This window comes from Triticum aestivum, chromosome 2D (genome assembly GCF_018294505.1).
Source record: "Triticum aestivum cultivar Chinese Spring chromosome 2D, IWGSC CS RefSeq v2.1, whole genome shotgun sequence".
Classification (NCBI taxonomy): domain Eukaryota; kingdom Viridiplantae; phylum Streptophyta; class Magnoliopsida; order Poales; family Poaceae; genus Triticum; species Triticum aestivum.
The window spans coordinates 640,042,062-640,065,330 of NC_057799.1; the positions used below are offsets into that span (position 1 = coordinate 640,042,062).

The window sequence follows — 23,269 nt, forward strand, 5'->3', positions numbered from 1 at the left end:
TTTTCTCCCCTTAATAAAGGTTAGTTACTTGACTAATTTAGGATCTGCACGACTAATTATTGGGAGCTCCTATATGTCGCATTTTGTGGCCAATAGGGCGCCGACGCACATGTAGAACCCTCCACTGGGCCGCCCGTTAGTGCGCTATGCGGCGACCGTGACCTGTTCTTGTGCGATGTAAAATCCAAAAAAATGCTTCCTCCAACAGGAATCGAACTACAGACACGATGAGTGCGTGCTGGTACAGATAGGCAGTTGCCCTGACATGTATAAGTGACGATTATGAAACGCGATAGTTTAAGAAATGAATTACTTGGCAGTTCTTAACACTGTTGAAAATTTCAGACATTTCCTGCAAAAATAAGAATAATTTTCAAAGGTAAATATCTTTTAAAACCCGTTCTAAACAACGCGAGAAATTTTTTGAACTTTTTTGAGAAGTGCAAACATTTTTTGAATTGGGACAAAATTTGAAAACAGGAACATTTTTAAAATTTCTGAATAATTATAACATTTTTCAAAAAATTGAACATTTGGAATTTATGATTTTTCTAAAAAACACAAACATTTTTTGGAAAACATAAACAATCTTTGAATCTATGATATTTTTAGCCCGATCTTTCCTTTGTCACGCGTCCGGTGTCCCGTTTGTTCATGGCAGCCCATTCTCAAGTTCTGTTTTCGCATGGCATGTATATGTCGTCGTTTGGGGGATGTGGCCCATTTATCTTTTTTTCGTCCGCTTTGCTGTGCATTTTCTGTGGGCTGTTTTTTCTTTCTTCCTTCCTTTCTTTTTCTTTTCTGCTTTCTGCTTTCTTTCTTTTTCTTTTTCTTTTCTGCTACTGTATACAAATAGCCTACCATCTCGAACGTAGCAGCAACACACATCTGATTGGGCCCTCCAGCCAGGGATTTGGAAAGTGGAAACCACCGACAGCAGCACGTACCACGGTCATGCAAATCGCTACACCAATTTCATTTGTGCTCCTGCTACGTTCGCAATTTCCACCAGGCATGGTTTCAATTCCAGATAAAAAATACAGTAGAAGGTGAGGAGGGAGCGGTGCTGCACAACTGCACGGTCGGTCGTCCGGCAGCATGATCAGCATGAGAGCAACGATGAGACAAGGAAAAGATGTAAAGCTGCACATACACAAAAGATGTATTTGTGAAAACTTAGAAAGTCTAGTTCTATAAGTAACCAGAGAAATGAATATCCACGCTTTCCTATCTACTCCTACTTGTTAAGATTAGTTCATTTTCTGTTCGGTAAAAGTGCAACTTGCACTTTTTCACCGGCTGCATTTTTCTAGAGAAGTGTACGTTACACATTTTAGTTTTTTCCAGCAATAGTTACACTTTTTACTAAACTAAAGTTACAGTTTTCTTAGTCAACTGAGACTTAAGAAAATCTTGGTCAGGCCTGCAGTGGCCGACCGCACAGGGTCCCCAAAATCTCGGCCTCAGTTCTTCTGTCCCGAGTTTCCGGGCAGCGCTATGTCTCACTTATAACGAGACCCGTGCTTTCGCGTTTGGCGCCTCGCTAAATAGGCCGGCCTAGGCGTGTAGAATGCCACAACCTTGTTTTCTTAATCTTTTTTGTTTTTTTTGTTTTTTGTTACTTTCATTTATACTTCCAAAGATTCTAAATAAATAATATCTCTGTTCCATTATGTAAGGTGTATTATTTTTGGCACGGTGACCAAGACACTTAATTATAGACATGTTAGAAGTATATTACAAAAAACACTTAACATAAAACAATTGAAAAATGTAACCAAGCATTTGAAAACTGTTAAATGTGTATAGAGAAAATGTTTCTCATGTATACGGAAAATATATATACAAATAATATAAAATATGCGTGAAAAAAGTTGATAATGGATTTTAAAAAATGTAAACATGAATTTTGGAAAATACAAAGTATTTGAAAAATGTTAATAAAGCATTTGAAATTATTAAACATGTATAGAAGAAATATTGACCATGCGTTAGAAAAAGGTCAAACTTGTATTAGAAAATGTTAATGTGTATAGAAAAAATATTGACTCTGTATTTAAAAATACGTTAATCTTGTATTTGAAAAATGTTAATCAAGCATTATAAAATGTTAAAATCTGTATAGAAAAAATGTTAACCATGCATTCAGAAAATGTGTATAGAAAACATGTTGACCATGTATTAAAAAAAAGTTAAACTTGTATATGAAAAATATTAATCTAGTATTTGTGAAATAATAAATATGTATAGAAAAAATGTTTACCGTGTAATAAAAAATATTAAACTTGTATTTGAAAAACTTGTTAATCACGCATTTGAAAATTATTAAATAGGTATAGAAAAAATGTTGACCACATATTAACATAATGTTAATATTGTACTTGAAAAGTGTTAATCAAGGTTTGAAAAATGTCTAAAATGTGTATAAAAAACAAAATTAATCAAGCATTTGAAAAATGATAAAAATGTGTATAGAATATTTAAACCATGTATTAAAAATGGTTAAACTTGTACTCTCTCCGTCTGAAAATACTTGTAGGAGAAATGGATAAAACTGGATGTATCTAGAACCTAAAATATATCTAGATATATCCGTTTCTCCGACAACTATTTCCGGACGGAGGTAATATTTGAAAAATGTTGATCTAGCATTTGAAAAATGTAAAATGTGTATAGAGAAAGTATCGACCATCTATAGCAGCAGTATATTTTTTTGGTGCATGGAAACAAAGGCTGGCCGAACAAACCTATGCCCATTCTAAGTCCAGAGGATCTCTTCCAGTACTTGACATAATTGGATGACCCCTTCTACCCATGCCATCCCCGTCCTCCTCCCACCTTACCACTGCCCTTCTTCCCGCCGGAACCTCCCTCCTCGGTACTCCCGCCATCACTGTACATGGACAGCGGCACCTAGCCACCCTCGATCGTGCCCACATCCTTCACCAAAAGTTCATTGTGCCGCTTCAACTCTTCGGCTGTCTTCTCCCGAACAAGACCCTCTATCTTGTTCCACACGGCCTCATCCTCCACTAGATCCACCAACACAATTACATTCTCGAATGCCTTTTCCTTCTCCCGCGACCACTCTCGAGGCCTGGACTTGGATTCAGACCCCCTTTTCAAATCAACAACGCTGGTTATATTTGTTCCACATGGGCTCACCCTCCTCCAGATCCACCATATCCAGCCCATTCTCGAACGCCTTATCGTGATCCCGCGTCCACCCTCCAGGCCCAGACTCGGATCTCGACCCTTCTTTCCCTAAATGACGTCAGCTATGTTGTTCCACACGACCTCACCGTCCTCACATGTCCTACTCCTGCATCCACCCTTCGGACTGGAACCCGGACCCCTCCTCAATTACAATGGCCGACATGTTCCACGGCCCCAAAGAAGAAAGAGAAAAAACTAGAAAACTGTATAGGATTCCCCCGGCGGAAATAGGGGTCAGAGGTTCCACAGGATTGCGGTGGCGAGATATGGGAAAAGGAGAGGGTTGAGGGGCCTGGAATTCCTGCGGGTTTAGGCTGAAATTTTGGGCCGTTTTGACTAGAGAAAGAGGGCATGGTAGTGGAGGAGTAGATTTTACGGGCGCGACCAGGGCAAACTACGACAAAACGTCAAACCTACACACGTCCATCCTCAAATGGAAAGCAACAGTTGTGGGTGAAGCACATTTAAAAAGGAAATTTTCAAAATGTAATCAGCACATATAAAAAGCTAATTTCCAAACTAGATAGCTCTAAAGGATTAAACGAGCAGCAATAGGGGTCATAGGTTCCTTAGGACTATGGAGGCTAGATATGGGATGAGAGAGGGGAGGGGGACTCGAACTCCAATAGGACAAACTACAAAAATCGTCAAACCAACACATGTCTAGTCTAAAATCGAAAAAAGCAGTAGCACATTTATAGAGCTAATTTTAAAAATACTCAACACATTACGACCATTAAATGAGTGGGTCAGCATAGTTGCCAATCAAATAGCAGCGATGTTTTAGCACCCAGCCAACCCAACCCACCAATCAATCTAACAGCTAACTAGTACTGCTCAAAATTTGTCAAATAACGGATTTAAGGTGAGACAATGGAGCTCAAAATGTGCTCACGAATCCGTGCATACAATAAAATTCCATGTAGAGCATAGCCCTAATTGCCAAATGTGTGTGCTATGCACTGATGAGTGTTATTTTCACACTCCTCTACCCGGATTTTAATCCAATATATTTCATTATAACCAGTATCCACACTTTCCTATCTTGTTGGTAAGATAAATGCAATTTCCACTTTTTCCACATTCTAGAAAAGTGTAAGTTACACTTTTCACAATCATTGTAGTTGGCATTGTGTAGTTTCTTGGAATGCAATGACTCAAGATGGACAATGAAGATGCAGGAAGTTGTCGACATGAACACCACATCCTCATCATAAACTACTAAGTATAGGCAACCTCTCACCCTTGAATTCGAGGGTAGTAGATTGTCTAGTTCAATATTTCTTACCTGGACCCATGAAGCAACACCATTAAAAAAGATATCTTTCTTCCATGATAGGGCACAATGCCCAAATCTAGGAAGAAAATGCAGGGTAGTCTCAAAATTAACAGCGAGTAAACAAAAGGTGGCTCAACTAAAGTATTCACACAATGGTGCCGTGAGAGTAGGTAAACAACGCGAGCATCAGATTTGCAATATCCTCCTAACACCATATGACGATTACACGGATAAATCATCCGAAGAAACCAATCAAGCATCTAGAGCACCGGTGCAACTTTCTCGTCAACGGAAACAAAGGCAATAACATTAATTTCCCAATACACACAAAAAGATGCTCCATTGACGTATTTACAGCCGAGTGCCATGAGAGTAGGTAAACTACATGAGCACAATAATTGCAATATCCTCCCTAATACCATATGACGTTTACAAATATTAATCATTCGAAGCTACCAATCTAGCATCCAGAGCACGAGCAAAACTTTCTGGTCAACGAAAAAAGGTAAGAGCACTAATTTCCCAATAGACACAACTGGAAGCTCTATTAACATATTCACACCCAGTGCCATGAGAGTAGGTAAACTACTTAAGCCTCAGATATGCAATATCCAACCCGATACTATATGACGTTTACACAGATTAAGAATCCGAAGCAACCAATCAAGCATCTAGAGCACGAGCCCAACTTTCTGGTCGACGGAAACAAAGGCAATAGCATTAATCTGCTAATACACACAAATGGAAGCACTACTAATATATTCACACCCCAATGCCATGATAGTAGGTAAACTACTTGAGCATCAGATTTTCAATATCCACCCTATAGCACATGATGATTGCATAGATTAATCATCGGAAGCAAGCAATCAAGCATCTAGAGCACCAATATATCTTTCTAGTGCATGGAAACAAAGGCTCGAGGTAGAAACCTATTCTCATTCTTAATCCAGATTTGGATGACCCCTTCTGCCCATGCCCTCCCCATCATCCTGCCACTACCCTTGTTCCCACTTGAACCTCCCTCCTCCGTACTCCCGTTGTCATTGTACATGGGAATCAGCACCCAGCCTGCCTCGATCGCGCCCACATCCTCCACCAAAAGTTCAGAGTGCCACTTGACCTCCTTGGCTGCCCCCCAACAATATCGTCTATCTTGTTCCACACGACCTCACCCTCCATTAGATCCACCAACGCAAGCACATTGTCGAATGCCTTGTCCTTCTCCCACATCCACTCATGAGGCCCGGACATGGATCTAGATGCCTTTTTCACCTCAATAACGCCGGTTAGATTTGTTCCACATGGGCTCACCATTCAATTGATCCACCATTGCTAGCGCATTCTTGAACGTCTTCTCGTGCTCCTGCGTTCACCCTCTAGGCCCATACCCAGTTCTCAACCGCTTCTTCCCCTCAGCGCTGTCGTCTATGTTGTTTCAGACGGCCTCATTGTCTTGCAGCTCCACCAACACCAGAGCATTCTTGAACACCATGTCCTACTTCCACACCCACCCTTTAGACCAAGATCCCTCCTCAGTCACCGTGGCCGACATGTTCCCAGGCCCCGAAGAAGAAAGAGAAAAAAACTAGACAACTCTACAAGATTCGTTGGGCGACAATAGGGGCCAGAGGTTCCACAAGATTGCGGTGGCCAGATATGGGATAAGTAGAGCAGCGAGGGACCTGGAATTCTCGCGGGTTTAGGCTGATAGTTGGGCCCTTTTGATAAGAGAAAGAGGGGATGGTAGTGGAGGGGAAGATTTACAGGCGCCAGCGGGACAAACTATGACAAAACGTCAAACCTACAGGCGTACATTCTCAAATGGAAAGCATGAGCAGTGGCAGCAACACCTTTAAAGAGCAAATTATCAAAATATACGCAACACATTTATAGAGCAAATTTCAAAACTAGATAGCTCTACAGGATTTACCGAGCGACAATAGGGGTTACATGTTGAAAGTGCAATCATGCCCTTACATTATGTTTTGATGTTGATGACAATATACATGTAGGGGACTAACAATGGTTGTTAAGTAAATCTCAGGTGTTAGTCCCCGGCTCATCGAAGTGTGTGGATCAAGGGCATACAAGTGATTTACTCAAGGATGAAGCATAAAAATTGATTTGATATTTGGTTTCTTGAGTATAGGATCCCGCACTATTAAGAGGGGATCGGTAGGGTTAGTTAAAGACTTGCTCAAGTTACACTAATTCCTTGCTTCAGTAAAAACTTAGGGTCACACAAAAATACTCTGTGCACATGTTCTGTTTGCTCCCATGCCGGATGTCCGGGCTACCTGCCGGTTGTCCGGGTCACTGATGTTTAGACACCAGTAAGTCTGCACGCTCACGCCGGATGTCTGGGCTGCACCCCGGATGTCCGGGTCTCCCAGCCATGCCGGATGTCCGGTATTTTCCCCGGATGTCCGGCTCCCTGTCATCCCGACTCCAGTAGGTTTGCACGTTGCTGCCGGGCCTTTCTGTGTCACCGGATGTCCGGGCCTTGCTCCGGATGTCCGGCCCCTCTGTTTTTCTCCTGGCTTCTCCTCTGTTCTTCTTGTGCCTAGGCAGCCCGGATGTCCGGCCACCCTGCCCGGATGTCCGGCCTGCCCATTCACTTATGCTATAACGGCCACATTTGTGCTCACACTATATATAGCCCTTCTTCCCCACGGGAGAGGACTGACCATTCACTTTGAACAAACCCTAGAACACCTCTCACTCTCTCTCTCACTCCTCCACACCAAATCTTAGATCCCTAAGGGATTTGAGAGCATTTGAGAGAAGTTGTCCAATCAAGTGATAGATCCACTCCTTCCCCTTCTTTGCACCCAAGGAATTCGTGATTTGAGCAAGTCTTGAGCTTTTCCCCATTGTTCTTATTACTCTTGGAGGTTGGAGACTCCTAGGCGGTAGGAGTCTTTCGGAGAGGAATCGACCTTTGTGATTACCCCCCGGAAAGTTTGCGAGGGTTTGGAGACCACCCCAAGGTCTACCACTAGTGATTGAGAAACGCCTTCGTGGTGTTGTCTCAAAGGGAGAATAGGGTGAGCCTTCGTGGCGTTGGTGTGCCTTCGTGGTAACATCCACCTCTCTAACAGTGACGTAGCTTCCCTCCAAGGAAGTGAACATCGGCATACATCCTCATCTCTCGGAGTTGTGGCTATTCCTAACCCTAACTCTCTACTTGTGGTTACTTGTCTCTTAGCACTTACTTATATCATATTGTGCTTGTTTACTTACGTACTTGTGTTACTTGTTTATCTTGCTTAGCACTTAGTACTACACTTGCAATTGTTAGGCTCACTCTCATATTCCGCATTAGTGCCTAAAATTGCTAAGTAACAATTAAAATTTGTAATTGTACCTATTCACCCCCCTCTAGGTCCATCTCGATCCTTTCAATTGGTATCAGAGCCTCGTGCTCTATTCTTGTGGCTTAACCGCCCTAGAGCGAGATGAACCCCGATGGGACTCCCCATGTTGCAGATCCGAAGGATAAAGGCGAGGCTTCCTCTGAAGTCAAATCCTTTACTTCCGAGGATCTGGAACGGGCCCTTGCTAAGAAAAAAGAGGAGCATGATGCTTCTGTCGAGGCCTTGGTCCAAATGAGGATAGCCACATTGTCCACGGTGCCTGCACCACTTTCGGATGGTGCGGCTTCGAGGCCAACTATGCCTACTCCGTCACTTGGTCAACAACCTCCTAGAAATGAACACTCTAGTGTTCCTTGGCTTTATGCAAGACCCCAAGTTGAGAAACCAAAATATAACCCTCAAGGCAAACCTCCTTTACTTGATGCCACTTCCGATTTTGCCTTGTGGAGAGTTGCTATGCAGGATCATCTTCGATATGGAAATGATGAGATGCTAGAGATCTTGGAGTATGGTTACCATGTGGTTGATCCAAAGAATCCTACACCAAGAGAAATTTATGACAAGAATCTCAATGACACTGCAATCATGTGTATAAGGAGAGGTATGGTTGAAAATCAATTAGACCTTTCATACACATCACAAGTGCCAAGGAACTATGGGAAAGTATTATAAGATCCAAGACCGGTACCTCCACCCTCCGGAGTGCTCAATATGAAATTGCCAAGGGGCAATTGCAAAACTTTTGTTTGGAGAAAGGTGAAACTCCAAATCAACTCCTTGAGCGTTTCATGACTCTCACCGCTAATATTGAGTCGTGTGAGTGTGACAAGACACAAGATGGATTCAACATGACTAAGCGATTCCTTGTGGACAAGTTGCTCCATGCTCTTGCTCCATATCACCATCAGATGGTATGGGACATAAGACAACACCATGCCTTCAAGGAAATGACTACAGATGACATCATATCCACTTCCCAACTATTTGAAGAGTCAAAGGCAAATGCTACAAAACATCTTGCCATGCATGGTACTCCATCGTCGAAGATCAACCTTGCATTGAAGGCCAAGCATGTATGTGAAGATGAGCAAAGTGAAGAAGAAGAAGATGATGATGATGAAGAAGATGGTGATGAGGTTGAATCCGATGAGGGCCCTTCATATGAAGACATGGCTCTCTTTGCCAAGAAGTTTAGCGCGGGAAAATTCAAGGGAAGGTTTCAAAAGAAGAAAGTAAGAAAATGCTACAACTGTGAAGAAACCAACCACTTCTCCAACGAGTGCCCTTATGAGAAGAGAGAAGATAAACCAAGGTTTACCAAGACCTTTCCCAAGAAGAAGTTGCCAAATCCTTTGAACTCCAAGCTCAAGAAGAGAGGTGGGAAAGCAATGGTTGCTCAAGAAGAATCCGATCCGGATGATGTTAGTGGTGTTGCCGGAGTTGCTCAAGATTCTCAAAACACATTGAGGCTAGTCAACAAGAGTGGTGAAGTTGTCACCTACAACTACATGAAGGATTACAAGGGCAACGCTCACAAGTGTCTCATGGCGAAGGCCGTGGTAGAAGATGGAGAGGACCAACACTCTCCTGACAAGGTCAAGGTTGCCTTCTCTGGTGGAGTAAAATGGGTGATTGATAGTGGATGTACCAATCATATGACCGGAGATAGAAAATTGCTCTACGATTTCATGGAAGCTATTCAACCATTTATGAGCATTACGTTTGGTGGAGGATCAAAAGGACAGGTACTCGGTTTGGGTAAGGTGGCTATCACAAATGACATGTCTCTTGCAAATGTCATGCTTGTCCAATCCCTTAAATATCATTTGCTTTCTGTTCGCCAATTGGCTTTTGTTGGTTATGATACACTATTTGGACTAACGGATGTGAAAGTCTTTAAGAGAGATACTCTCGAAGTGGCCTTTGTTGGAGAGTTGGATGGCAACCTTTACACGGTTGATTTCTCGAAAGAGAGCACATTCCATGCAACTTGTCTAATGGCCAAGGCCGATAAGGGGTGGCTATGGCATCGCCGGCTAGCCCATGTCGGCATGAGAAATCTTCAAGATCTCTTAAAGGGAAATCACATCCTTGGACTAACAAATGTCTCTTTTGAGAAAGATCGTGTGTAGTGCATGCATAGCCGAGAAGCAACATCAATCAAAGCACCCACCAAAGAATATTGTGTCTACTTCAAGGCCTTTGGAGCTCCTTCATGTGGATCTCTTTGGGCCTCCTTCGTGGGATAGTCTTGGTGGGAAAAAGTATGGACTTGTCATTGTGGATGATTACTCAAGGTATACATGGGTCTTCTTCCTCAAATCCAAGGACGAGACGAAGATCACCTTCATTGACTTTGCCAAGCAAGCACAACGCAAGTTTGACAAAGAAATTCTGGCAATAAGAAGTGATAATGGATCCGAGTTCAAGAACTATACCTTGGAAGAGTTCCTTAGTGATGAAGGGATTGAGCATCAATATTCAGCTCCATACACTCCCCAACAAAATGGTGTAGCAGAAAGGAAGATCCGGACCCTTGTGGAGATGGCAAGGTCCATGTTGGATGAATACAAGTCGCCACATAGTTTTTGGGCCGAGGCCGTCAACACTGCATGTCATGCATCAAAACCGGCTCTTCCTCCGCACGATATTGGAAAAGACTCCATATTAGCTCCTAACCGGGAACAAGCCAAATGTCAAGTACTTTCGTGTATTTGGGTGTAAATGCTTCATCCTCAACAAAAGAGAGCGGTTAGGAAAATTTCAATCTAAAACCATTGAGGGCATATTTGTTGGCTATGGATCAAACTCTCACGCCTATAGAGTCTACAACAAATCCAATGGATGTGTTGTAGAAACTTGTGACGTGGTGTTTGATGAATTTAATGGCTCCCATGGGGAGCAAGTTGATCTAAGTGATGTAGGTGAAGAAGATTCTTCTCAAGATATCTTGACGATGGGTGTTGGTGCACTTCTTCCAATGGAACAAGAACCTCATGATGATGAAGAAGAAGATGGAGGCCTCACACACCATCAAACTACTTCAACACCCATACCTCCACAAACCCCTATTACTCAATCAATGCCCATAGTCCAAGTACAAGATGATGATCAAGTTCCTCTTCATGATAATCATCAAGAACAAGATCATCCTCAAGGGCAAGAATAAGAAAGTGCAATCATTGACAATGAACCTCAACAAATGCAAGAAGAAGAAGAAGATTTTCCACCACACATTAATGATCCATATGTTGAGGACGTGGATGATGGACATGAAGTTGAACCTCGCAAAACCTTAACCTCCATCATGCCTCGAGTGGCCGGTCATGTTGATATTGATAAAATCCTCACCGGCATATAGGAAGGTAGAGTCACTCGTAAACAATTGACAAACTTTTGTGCTCACTTCTCTTTTGTGTCTAGTGTTGAGCCTCTCAAGGTACAAGATGCGTTGATAGACAACGATTGGCTCATTGCTATGCAAGAAGAGTTGAATAGTTTTGAGCGCAATCAAGTGTGGTCATTAGTCAAGAGGCCAACTACGGAACACAACGTCATTGGAACAAAGTGGATTTTCAAGAACAAGCAAGATGAGAATGGCGTAATCATCCGCAACAAGGCAAGGTTAGTGGCACAAGGGTACTCACAAGTTGAAGGTTTGGACTTTGGTGAGACCTTTGCCCCCGTTGCCCGTCTTGAATCCATTCGCATCTTACTTGCTTATGCTGCTTTCAATGGCTTTACATTACATCAAATGGATGTGAAGAGTGCTTTCCTTAACGGTCCTCTGCAAGAAGAAGTATATGTATCACAACCACCTGGGTTCATTGATCCCGATCACAAAGACTATGTGTATAAACTTCATAAGGCTTTGTATGGCCTCAAACAAGCACCTCATGCTTGGTATGATCATCTTAAGAAGTTTTTACTCGATGATGGTTTTGTGAGAGGGGTGATCGATCCCACTCTTTTTACTAAGAGGGACAAAGGTGATTTGATCTTATGCCAAATCTATGTAGATGATATCATTTTTGGTTCTCCTAACATTCATTTGTGCAAGAAGTTTGCGGCTTCAATGACCAAGAATTTTGAAATGTCACTCAATACGGATTTGAAGTTCTTCCTCGGATTTCAAATTCAACAATTTCAAGAAGGAATTTTCTTGTCTCAAGCAAAATACCTCAAGGATATCCTAGCGAAATTTGGCATGACTAATGCTAGCCCATGTAAGACACCCATGCCAACCAAAATTGTACTCACTAAAGACTCAAACGGTACCCCCTTCGACCCATCTAAATACCGCTCTATGATTGGTTCGTTGCTTTATCTTTGTGCATCTAGACCAGACATCATGTTTAGTGTATGCATGTGTGCTAGATTTCAAGCTTTCCCTATGGAAAGCCATCATAAGGCGGTTAAGCATATTCTTAGATACCTTGTTCACACCCCAAAGTTAGGACTATGGTACCCCAAGGATGCTAAGTTTGATCTCATTGGATACACGGATGCGGATTGGGCCGGAGACAAGGTGGATCGTAAGTCCACCTCCGGTGCATGTCAATTTCTTGGACGCTCCTTGGTAAGTTGGTCCTCGAAGAAACAAAATTGTGTTGCCCTCTCCACCGCAGAAGCTGGATACATTGCGACCGCCAGTTGTGCAACTCAATTACTATGGATGAGGCAAACTTTGAAGGATTACGGTATCACCTATAGACATGTGCCTCTTCTATGTGATAATGAAAGTGCCATCAATATTGCTGAGAACCCCAAAGATCATTCCCGCACCAAGCATATTGATATCATGTATTACTTCTTGAGAGATCATGTGGAGAAGGGTGATATTTACATTGCTCATGTTGGCACAGATAAGCAACTTGCAGATATTTTCACCAAGCCATTGGACGAAGCAAGGTTTTGTCAACTTAGGCGTGAACTTGGTATTTTGGAGCTTGACAAAATTATGTAAAATCTAGTACCCATTCGTGCATGAACTTAATGTCTTGTCTTGATGTAGGCATATATTTAGGGGGAGACATTAAATTCATGATTATTCTCACTCTACATAATGCATAAATAGAACAAACACTCTCAAAGTGTCATGGTTCTTGAACTATGGGCTTTAATATGATGGAGTCGTGACCATGTGCCCAAAGTCTACATCTTTGCAGTCCTATGGTCCATATGCTCAAACATGGTGACCTCAGTCACCGCTTGTACCTTGTTTGTGTGAACCTTTCATTACTTATTTATGTTGGGTGGTTATTTTATCTTAGTATGACCATAGATGACTCAGATTTCTACCCATATAAATCTCTTAAAACTCCTTGGCGGAGTCTATATTCAATTCTATGTGTTGACCCCTTGAAAATCCTTCCCCATCCTGTTTCTCTGTCCAGTGGCCGGACATCCGGCTCCGCTGCCGGACATCCGGGCCCTGAAGAAAAAAAAAACCCTTCTGCTGCGCAAGCCACCAATGCACCTCCAGTGGCCGGATTTCCGGGCTGGTCCCCGGATGTCCGGCCCGTTGGCCCTGTTTCTTCTGTTCCCTGACCTCCAAGCGCCGGATATCCGGGCCATGCCCCGGATGTCCGGCCCGTTGCCGCACCATATAACAGAGGAGGGGCTCGGGCTTTAGGGGGGGTTACTCATTCGCTCCCGTTTCCTCTCCCCATCTCACCACACAGTCGCCGCCGCTGGGGTGTGCTCCGGCGCTGCCCTGGCCAGTCTTCGTCGATCTCCGGCCCCGATCTCCTGCCCACGGACTCTCCGCCTCCCGATCTATGATTCTCTCCAATCCATTTCTTGGGTTGTGGCTTGAGTCTCTCGGGAGGGGCCCGTGTTCGGTGGGATTCACCGCCGGAGTTCATCATGGCTCGTACCAAGAACTGCGGTCCCAAGCGTCCCGAGGTGTCTTCTCGGGGTAAGAGTGCTATCTCTCTTCATCTTCCTTTGGTCGTGACCAAATCTTATTAGGGTTGCATTATTCCCCATGTACATCTTGCCATGTCTAGCGCTCTCGCGTTTTTGTACTGTATACCTAAGCCTACAAACACCTCTATATATGTACTCGGCTACTCAACTTAACCATGGGAAAGTAAAACTTTTGATTTACCATTTGGACTTGTCCTATGGTCATAATCGGAACATGTTCATCCCACGGTTTAATTTGGCTTATCCTTGTTCATATTCTTTGGCTTCTTCTTATCGGAACCTATTCATTATCCTTTCCAGTTGATCGCCGGCAAGGCTCAACCGACTCCGATGAGCATGCTCGGCCTAAGAAGAAGAAGACCACCACCAAGAAGAAGAAGCGGGCACCATCCACCAGTCCGTCGGCCTTGGATCCAGATGATGCGGACTATGTTGGGGAGGAAGAGGATGACAGTGCACCAAGACAGTCTGTTGGACAATCCAAGCCCGGTACTAGGAGGGCGCCGGTGCCTCAAGTTCGTGGTTCTGCAATGCCCATTGTCCCTGGTCGTCGCATCTCCATGGAGCTTCCTGACAGTGGAGGTCGCCCCACTCATGACTTCACAACTGTGGGGGCGGGGCAATATCTTCAGTTTCGTCGGGATGTCAATCAATATGAGATGGTGGCTGATGCCGAAGATCCTCGGTTCCGGACTCGTATGCAGCAGGATCTCTATTCCAGTTTCGTCCATGGGCGTGGACTTGCTCCTCACTCATCCTTGGATCTCAACTTTCTACGTGACAATCCTGCCTTTTTCCCTAACAATCCGGTCAAGATCATTGATGATATGACTCTTGGTCCTGCAATGACCTTCAGGTGTGACTGGAATGAAGCTGCCATTCTACAGTTCTATGCCACCTGTTTCTTTGGTCCGGACAACACTCTCACCTGGAGGACCGATGACACTACACCGACGATCACCTATGATAGGTTTGTTCAGATTTTGGGTCTCTCCGGTGTTGGCCATTGCATCCACAGTATGGATCCAGAGTACAAACCCAAAGGGATTGATGCTTCCTTGCCACTTGTTAAACCTCCCTCTCAGCTCACTAAGGAAGAGCTTGGATATCCAGTCAATGAGGTATCCATCTTCCGTGCTCCTTACTACATCCTCTACCAGTGTGTGCTTCGCACTCTCTACCCTAAGAAGGGAGATCGCTCGAGGGCTCACAACTATTGCATTGACTTGATGGTTCGTATGCATGACCAACCCACTGAGCCTCTGGACACAGCAAATTTTATTTGGCATGAGATCCGTCTTTGCAGTTTCATTCAGACACGCCAGTTCCCTCATGCTCCATTTATTCAGGCTCTGATTGATCACACTGCTCCCTTTGAGGTGGTTAAGACTGCTGTGCATTCTATTTGGAAGCCTCCTCCTCATATGCTCGTGGTGGCTTCTGCTCCTACTCAGCCTGGGAGGTCTGCCGGTGGGAAGACAGCTGCTCCTACTCAGCCCAGTGGTTCCTCTGTTCCATCTTCCTCGTATGCGCCTCGTGGACGCCTTGCCTCATTCTTCGGCAAGGCTCAGTCTGCTATCATGAAAGCAATCACCTTCAGCTGTCAGCAGAATGATGATGTTCAGAAGCGCCTCATCATCTCCAAGAATCAGCTCAAGCAGCGTCTCCGTGACCGTGGGAGCCCCGTGAGTGAGGATGATCCTATTCCCACGGCTCCATCCACTTCCACCTTCGGTTTCCCGTCTCGCGCTGAGTATCCTGAGTTCTTTGTTGATGATGATGACATCCGCCAGGAGTGACCAAGTCCGTTTAGTTCTTCGCCCCTTTTTACTTGTTGCTGTCAAAGGGGGAGAAGTAGTATCTTAATGTGGTCATACTTGATGTATTAGCTATTTGTCTTAGCCCTACTATTATTCGAACCTGTTATGAACTTGTTATGTTGCTACCTATGCTATTGTCTTGATCAAGTGAGACTATGTTGTTATCTTATTATCTTGATCATGTGAGTCTATGTTGTTTACCTTGTGGGTATGGATTTTGTTTTGTCCATGTGTTAACATATTCATCTCATGCTCATAATGAGGGGGAGCCAAATACAAATAGAAACATCAAGTTACTTTGTACTCTTGCTCTCATATTTGTCAACTGTGATACTACATGTGTGATTGTCATCAACAAACAAAAAGGGGGAGATTGAAAGTGCAATCATGCCCTTACATTATGTTTTGATGTTGATGACAATATACATGTAGGGGACTAACAATGGTTGTTAAGTAAACCTCAGGTGTTAGTCCCCGGCTCATCAAAGTGTGTGGATCAAGGGCATACAAGTGATTTTACTCAAGGATGAAGCATAAAAATTGATTTGATATTTGGTTTCTTGAGTATAGGATCCCGCACTATTAAGAGGGGATCGGTAGGGTTAGTAAAGACTTGCTCAAGTTACACTAATTCCTTGCTTCAGTAAAAACTTAGGGTCACACAAAAATACTCTGTGCACATGTTTTGTTTTCTCCCATGCCGGATGTCCGGGCTACCTGCCGGTTGTCCGGGTCACTGATGTATAGACACCAGTAAGTCTGCACGCTCACGCCGGATGTCCGGGCTGCACCCCGGATGTCCGGGTCTCCCAGCCACGCCGGATGTCCGGCTCCCTGGCATCCCGACTCCAGTAGGTTTGCACGTTGCTGCCGGATGTCCGGGCCTTCCCGTGTCATCGGATGTCCGGGCCTTGCTCCGGATGTCCGGCCCCTCTGTTTTTCTCCTGGCTTCTCCTCTGTTCTTCTTTTGCCTAGGCAGCCCGGATGTCCGGCCACCCTGCCCGGATGTCCGGCCTGCCCATTCACTTATGCTATAACGGCCACATTTGTGCTCACACTATATATAGCCCTTCTTCCCCACGGGAGAGGACTGACCATTCACTTTGAACAAACCCTAGAACACCTCTCACTCTCTCTCTCTCACTCCTCCACACCAAATCTTAGATCCCAAAGGGATTTGAGAGCATTTGAGAGAAGTTGTCCGATCAAGTGATAGATCCACTCCTTCCCCTTCTTTGCACCCAAGGAATTCGTGATTTGAGCAAGTCTTGAGCTTTTCCCCATTGTTCTTATTACTCTTGGAGGTTGGAGACTCCTAGGTGGTATTAGTCTTTCGGAGAGGAATCGACCTTTTTGATTACCCCCCGGAAAGTTTGTGAGGGTTTGGAGACCACCCCAAGGTCTACCACTAGTGGTTGAGAAACGCCTTCGTGGTGTTGTCTCAAAGGGAGAATAGGGTGAGCCTTCGTGGCGTTGGTGTGCCTTCGTGGTAACATCCACCTCTCTAACGGTGACGTAGCTTCCCTCCAAGGAAGTGAACATCGGTATACATCCTCGTCTCCCGGAGTTGTGGTTATTCCTAACCCTAACTCTCTACTTGTGGTTACTTGTCTCTTAGCACTTATTTATATCATATTGTGCTTGTTTACTTACGTACTTGTGTTACTTGTTTATCTTGCTTAGCACCTAGTACTACACTTGCAATTGTTAGGCTCACTCTCATATTCCGCATTAGTGCCTAAAATTGCTAAGTAACAATTAAAATTTGTAATTGTACCTATTCACCCCCCTCTAGGTCCATCTCGATCCTTTCACATGTTCCTTAGGATAGTGGAGGCTAGATATGGGATGAGAGGTGGGAGGGGGCTTGAATTTCTGTGGTTTTATGGTAATAAATTGGGGGGTTTCGATAAGTTAGGTGGGAGAGTGGAGGAGCAGATTTACGGGCGCCAATAAGACAAGCTACGACAGTCTTCAAACCTACGCACGTCCAATCTCAAATGGAAAGCAACAGTAGCACATTTAAAGAGCAAATTTTCAAAATACATGGCACATTACGACCAATAAACGAGTGGGTCAGCAAAATCACCAATCAAATAGCAGCGATGTTTTAGCACCTAGCCAACACAACCCACCAATCAATCTAACAGCTAAGTAATACCACTCATAATTTCTCAATGAACGGATTTAAGGTGAGACCATGGAGCTCAAAATATGTTGATGCCTCCATGTAGACAATAAAAGTCCATGCAGAGCATAACCCTAATTTCCAAATACGGGTGTTATTCACTAATGAGTGTTATTTTCATAATCCTCTAACCTAAGTTTAAACTGATATATTTCATTCAAACCAAGATATCCACGCTTTCCTATCTCGTTGTTAAGATAAATGTAATTTCCATTCAATGAAGAGTGCAAATTGCACTCTCACCTCTTTCACCTGCTACACATTCTAGAAAAGTGTAAGTTACACATTTTACAATCATTGTAGTTGACATTGTGTAGTTTCTTGGACTGGAATGACTCAAGATGCATCATGAAGATGTAGGCAATTGTCAACATGAACACCAGATCCTCATGATAAACTACCAAGTATCTTGTCAACATGAACACCAAATCCTCATATAAACTACCAAGTATAGGTACCCCATCTACTTTGAATTCGGGGGCAGTAGTTTGTCTAGTTCAATATTTCAACTAATGTATTCACATTATGGTGCCGCAAGAGTAGGTAAACAACGTGAGCATCAGATTTGCAATATCCTCCCTAACACCATATGAGAATTACACGGATCAATCATCCGAAGCAACCAATCAAGCATCTAGAGCACCGGTGTAACTTTCTCATCAACAGAGACAAAGACAATAACATAAATTTCCCAATACACACAAAAATATGCGCCATTGATGTATTCACACCGGAGTGCCATGAGAGTTGGTAAACTATGTGAGCACAAGAACTCCAATATCCTCCCAAATACCATATGACGTTTACAAATATTAATTATCCGAAGCTACAAATCTAGCATCTAGAGCACGAACACGACTTTCTGGTCAACGAAAACAAAGGTAAGAGCATTAATCTCCCAATAGACACAAATGGAAGCTCTACGAACATATTCACACCCAGTGCCATGAGACTAGGTAAACTACTTAAGCATCAAATTTTCAATATCCAACCCGATAATATATGACGTTCAAACGGATTAAGCATTTGAAGCAACCAATCAAACATCTAAAGCACAAGCCCAACATTCTGGTCAACAAAAACAAAGGCAATAGCATTAATCTGCCAATACACACATATGGAAGCACTACTAACATATTCACACCCCAGTGCCATGATAGTATGTAAACAAATTGAGCATCAAATTTTGAATATCCACCCTATACCACATTATGATTTCATAGATTAATCATCGGAAGAAAGCAATCAAGCATATAGAGAAGCAATATATCTTTCTAGTGCAGGTAAACCTATGCTCATCCTCAGTCCAGAGGATCCCTTCAATTGGCCTTGCTCTATAGATTTAGATAACCCCTTCTGCCCATGCCCTCCCCGTCGTCCTGGCACTACCCTTCTCCCCACTGGAACCTCCCTCCTAGGTAGTCCCGTTGTCACTACACACGGGCATCGACATCCAGCCCACCTCAATTACGCCCACATCCTCCACCAACAGTTCAGAGTGCCACTTGACCTCCTTGGCTCCCCCAACAACATCGTCTGTCTTGTTCGACATGGCCTCACCCTCCATTAGATCCACCAACACAAGAACATTCTCGAATGCCTTGTCCTTCTCCCGCATCCTCCCATGAGGCCCGGACATGGATCCAGACGCCTTTTCAACTCAACAACGCTAGTTAGATTTGTTCCACATGGGCTCACCTGTCTCCAGATCCACCATATGCAGTGCATTCTTGAACGTCTTCTCGTGCTCCTGCGTTCACCCTCTATGCCCAGACCCGGTTCTCAACTCCTTCTTCCCCTCAGCGCCATCGGCTATGTTGTTCCAGATGACCTCATTGTCTTGGAGATCCACCAACACCAGAGCATTCTTGAACACCATGTCCTACTCCCACATCCACCCTTTAAACCAGGACCCCTCCTCAATCACCATGGCCGACATGTTCCCTGGCCCCAAAGAAGAAAGAGAAAAAACTAGACAACTCTAAAAGATTCGTTGGGTGACAATAGGGGTCAGAGGTTCCGCAAGATTGCAGTGGCCAGATATGGGAGAAGTAGAGGGGCGAGCGACTAGGAATTGTCGCGGGTTTAGGCTGATAGTTGGGTCCTTTTGATAAGATAAAGAGGGAATGGTAGTGGAGGGGTAGATATACAGGCGCCAACGGCACAAACTATGACAAAATGTCAAACCTACAGGAGTACATTCTCAAATGGAAAGCAGGAGCAGTGGCAGCAACACTTCTAAAGAGCAAATTATCAAAATATACGCAACATATTTACAGAGCAAATTTCTAAACTAGATAGCTCTACAGGATTTACCGAGCGACAATAGGGGTTACAGGTTCCTTAGGATTGCAGAGGCTAGATATGGGATGAGAGGTGGGAGGGGGCTTGAATTGCTGTGGATTTAGGGTATTAAATTGGGGGGTTTCGATAAGATAGGTGGGGGAGTGGAGGAGCAGATTTAGGGGCGCCAGCAAGACAAGCTACGACAGTCTTCAAACCTACACACGTCCAGTCTCAAATGGAGAGCAGCAGTAGCACATTTATAGAGCAAATTTTCAAAATACGCAACACATTACGACCATTAAATTAGTGGGTCAACATAATCACCAATCAAATAGAAACGATGTTTTAGCACCTAGCCAACACAACCCACCAATCAATCTAATAGCTAAGTAATACAGCTCCGAATTAGGCAATGAACGGTTTAAGGTGAGACAATGGAGCTCAAAATATGCTCAAGCCTCCATGTAGACAATAAAATTCAATGTAGAGCATAACCCTAATTTCCAAATACGGGTGCTATTCACTAATGAGTGTTATTTTCGTACTCCTCTAACCTAACTTTAACGGATATATTTCATTCAAACCAAGATATCCATGCTTTCCTATCTCGTTCTTAAGATAAATGCAATTTTCATTCAATGAAAAGTGCAAATTGCACTCTCACCTCTTTCACCTGCTACACATTCTAGAAAAGTGTAAGTTACACATTTTACAATCATTGTAGTTGACGTTGTGTAGTTTCTTGGACTGGAATGACTCAAGATAGATCATGATGTGTAGGCAGTTGTTGACATGACACCACATCCTCATCATAAACTACCAAGTATAGGTACCCCCTCCGCTTTAAATTCGATGGCAGTTGTTTGTCTAGTTCAATATTTCAACTAATGTATTCACACCATGGTGCCGTGAGAGTGGGTAAACAACATGAGCATCAGATTTGCAATATCCTCCCTAACACCATATGATGATTACACGGATCTATCATCCGAGGTAACGAACCAATCATCTAGAGCACCGGTGCAACTTTCTCGTCAACAGAAACAACAACAATAACATTAATTTCCCAATAAAACACAAAACATGCTTTATTGACATATTCACACACAAGTGCCATAAGAGTAGGTAAACTACGTGAGCAGAAGAATTGCAATATCCTCCCTCATACCATATGATGTTTACAAATATTAATCATCTGAAGCTACCAATCTAGCATCTTCAGCAGGAGTACAACTTTCTGGTCAACCAAAACAAAGGTAAGAGCATTTATCTCCCAATAGACACAAATGGAAGCTCTACTAACATATTGACACCCAGTGGCCTGAGACTAGGTAAACTACTTAAGCATCAGATTTTTAATATCCAACCCGATACTATATGACGTTTACACGGATTAAGCATCTGAAGCAACCAATCAAGCATCTAGAGCACCGGTGCAACTTCCTCGTCAACGGAAAAAAGGCAATAACATTAATTTCCCAACACACACACAAAAAGATGATCTATTGACGTATTCACACCCGAGTGCCATGAGAGTAGGTAAACTACTTGAGCCTCAGATTTTCAATATCCACCCTATACCACATGATGATTCCACAGATTAATCATCGGAAGCAAGCAATCAAGCATCTAGAGCAGCAATATATCTTTCTAGTGCATGGAAACGAAGGCCGCAGGCACAAACCTATGCTCATCCTCTGTCCAGAGGAACCCTTCCATTGGTCCTGCTCGATAGATTTGGATGACCCCTTCTGCTCATGCCCTCCCCGTCGTCCTGCCACTATCCTTCTTCCCACTGGAACCTCCCTCCTTGGTACTCCCATTGGTAGTGTACACGGGCATCGGCACACATCCCGCCTCAATTGCGCCCACATCCTCCACCAGTAGTTCAGAGTGCCACTTGACCTCCTCGGTTGTCCCCCCCCCCCCCAACAATATCGTCTATCTTGTTCCACACAGCCGCATCCTCCATTAGATCCACCAACACAAGCACATTCTCGAATGCCTTGTCCTTCTCCCGCATCCACCCACATGAGGCCCATACATGGGTCCAGATGCCTTTTTCACCTCAATAACGCTGGTTAGATTTGTTCCACATGGGCTTACCCTTCTCTAGGTCCACCATAGCCAGCGCATTCTCAAGTCTTCTCGTGCTCCCGCGTTCACCCTCTAGGCCCAGACCCAATTCTCAACCCCTTCCTCCCCTCAACGCCGCCGGCTATGTTGTTCCAGATGGCCTCACTGTCTTGCAGATCCACCAATACCAGAGCATTGTCGAACACCATGTCCTACTCCCACATCCACCCTTTAGACCAGGACCCCTCCTCAGTCACCATGCCGACATGTTCCCTAGCCCCAAAGAAGAAAGATAAAAACTAGACAACTATACAAGATTTGCTGGGCGGCAATAGGGGTCAGAGGTTCCACAAGATTGCAGTGGCCAGATGTGGGAGAAGTAGAGGGACGAGGGACCTGGAATTGTCATGGGTTTAGGCTGATAATTGGGCCCTTTTGATAAGAGAAAGAGGGAATGGTAGTGGAGGGGTAGATTTACAGGCACCAGCTGGACAAACTATGACAAAACGTCAAACTTACAGGTGTCCATTCTCAAATGGAAAGCGGCACACTACCGCAGGAATGCTTAGCAATGGTGGGCGCAAAAAGGCCATCAGTGGCGGGCAAGCCTCCCATGGGCACCCGCCACTGCCAATACACCATCAGCCCGCCCGCCACTGGTATCGCATCTCCAGTGGCAGGCATATCCTCTCAATCGCCGCAACTAGATGATGCAGTTCACTACAGGAATCAGCTACTTTGCCGTCTGCCGAGGCAGCCGGCAAAGGCATGGAAGGCGGACGGCAAAGGCCTTTGCCGTCTGCCGCGGACGGCAAAAGGCGCCGGCAAATAAAGGATCGGCAAAGACCTTCTTTGCCGTCTGCTTCCCGACGCGGATGGCTAAGGAGCCTTTGCCATCAGCGGCGGACGGCAAAGAAAGCCGATGGCAATAAATTCGCTGTTAGTCCGTTAGGTGGCTAATGGCAGTCTTTGCCGTCTGTGGCTGACGGCAAAGAGCATCAGGCCTTTGCCGTCTGCCACTGTAGGCAAATTGACCAAATGGTCAGCTGCCAGGAAAAACAGGTGGTTGCCACGTGGCTTCTTTGCCGTCCGC

At 44.2% G+C, this 23,269-nt stretch overlaps 1 pseudogene; it reads right to left on the reverse strand.

The window, feature by feature from the left end:
• Positions 1 to 21,644: 21,644 nt before the first annotated feature.
• On the reverse strand, positions 21,645 to 22,436 carry LOC123056128 (transcription factor SRM1-like; annotated as a pseudogene).
• Positions 22,437 to 23,269: the final 833 nt, after the last annotated feature.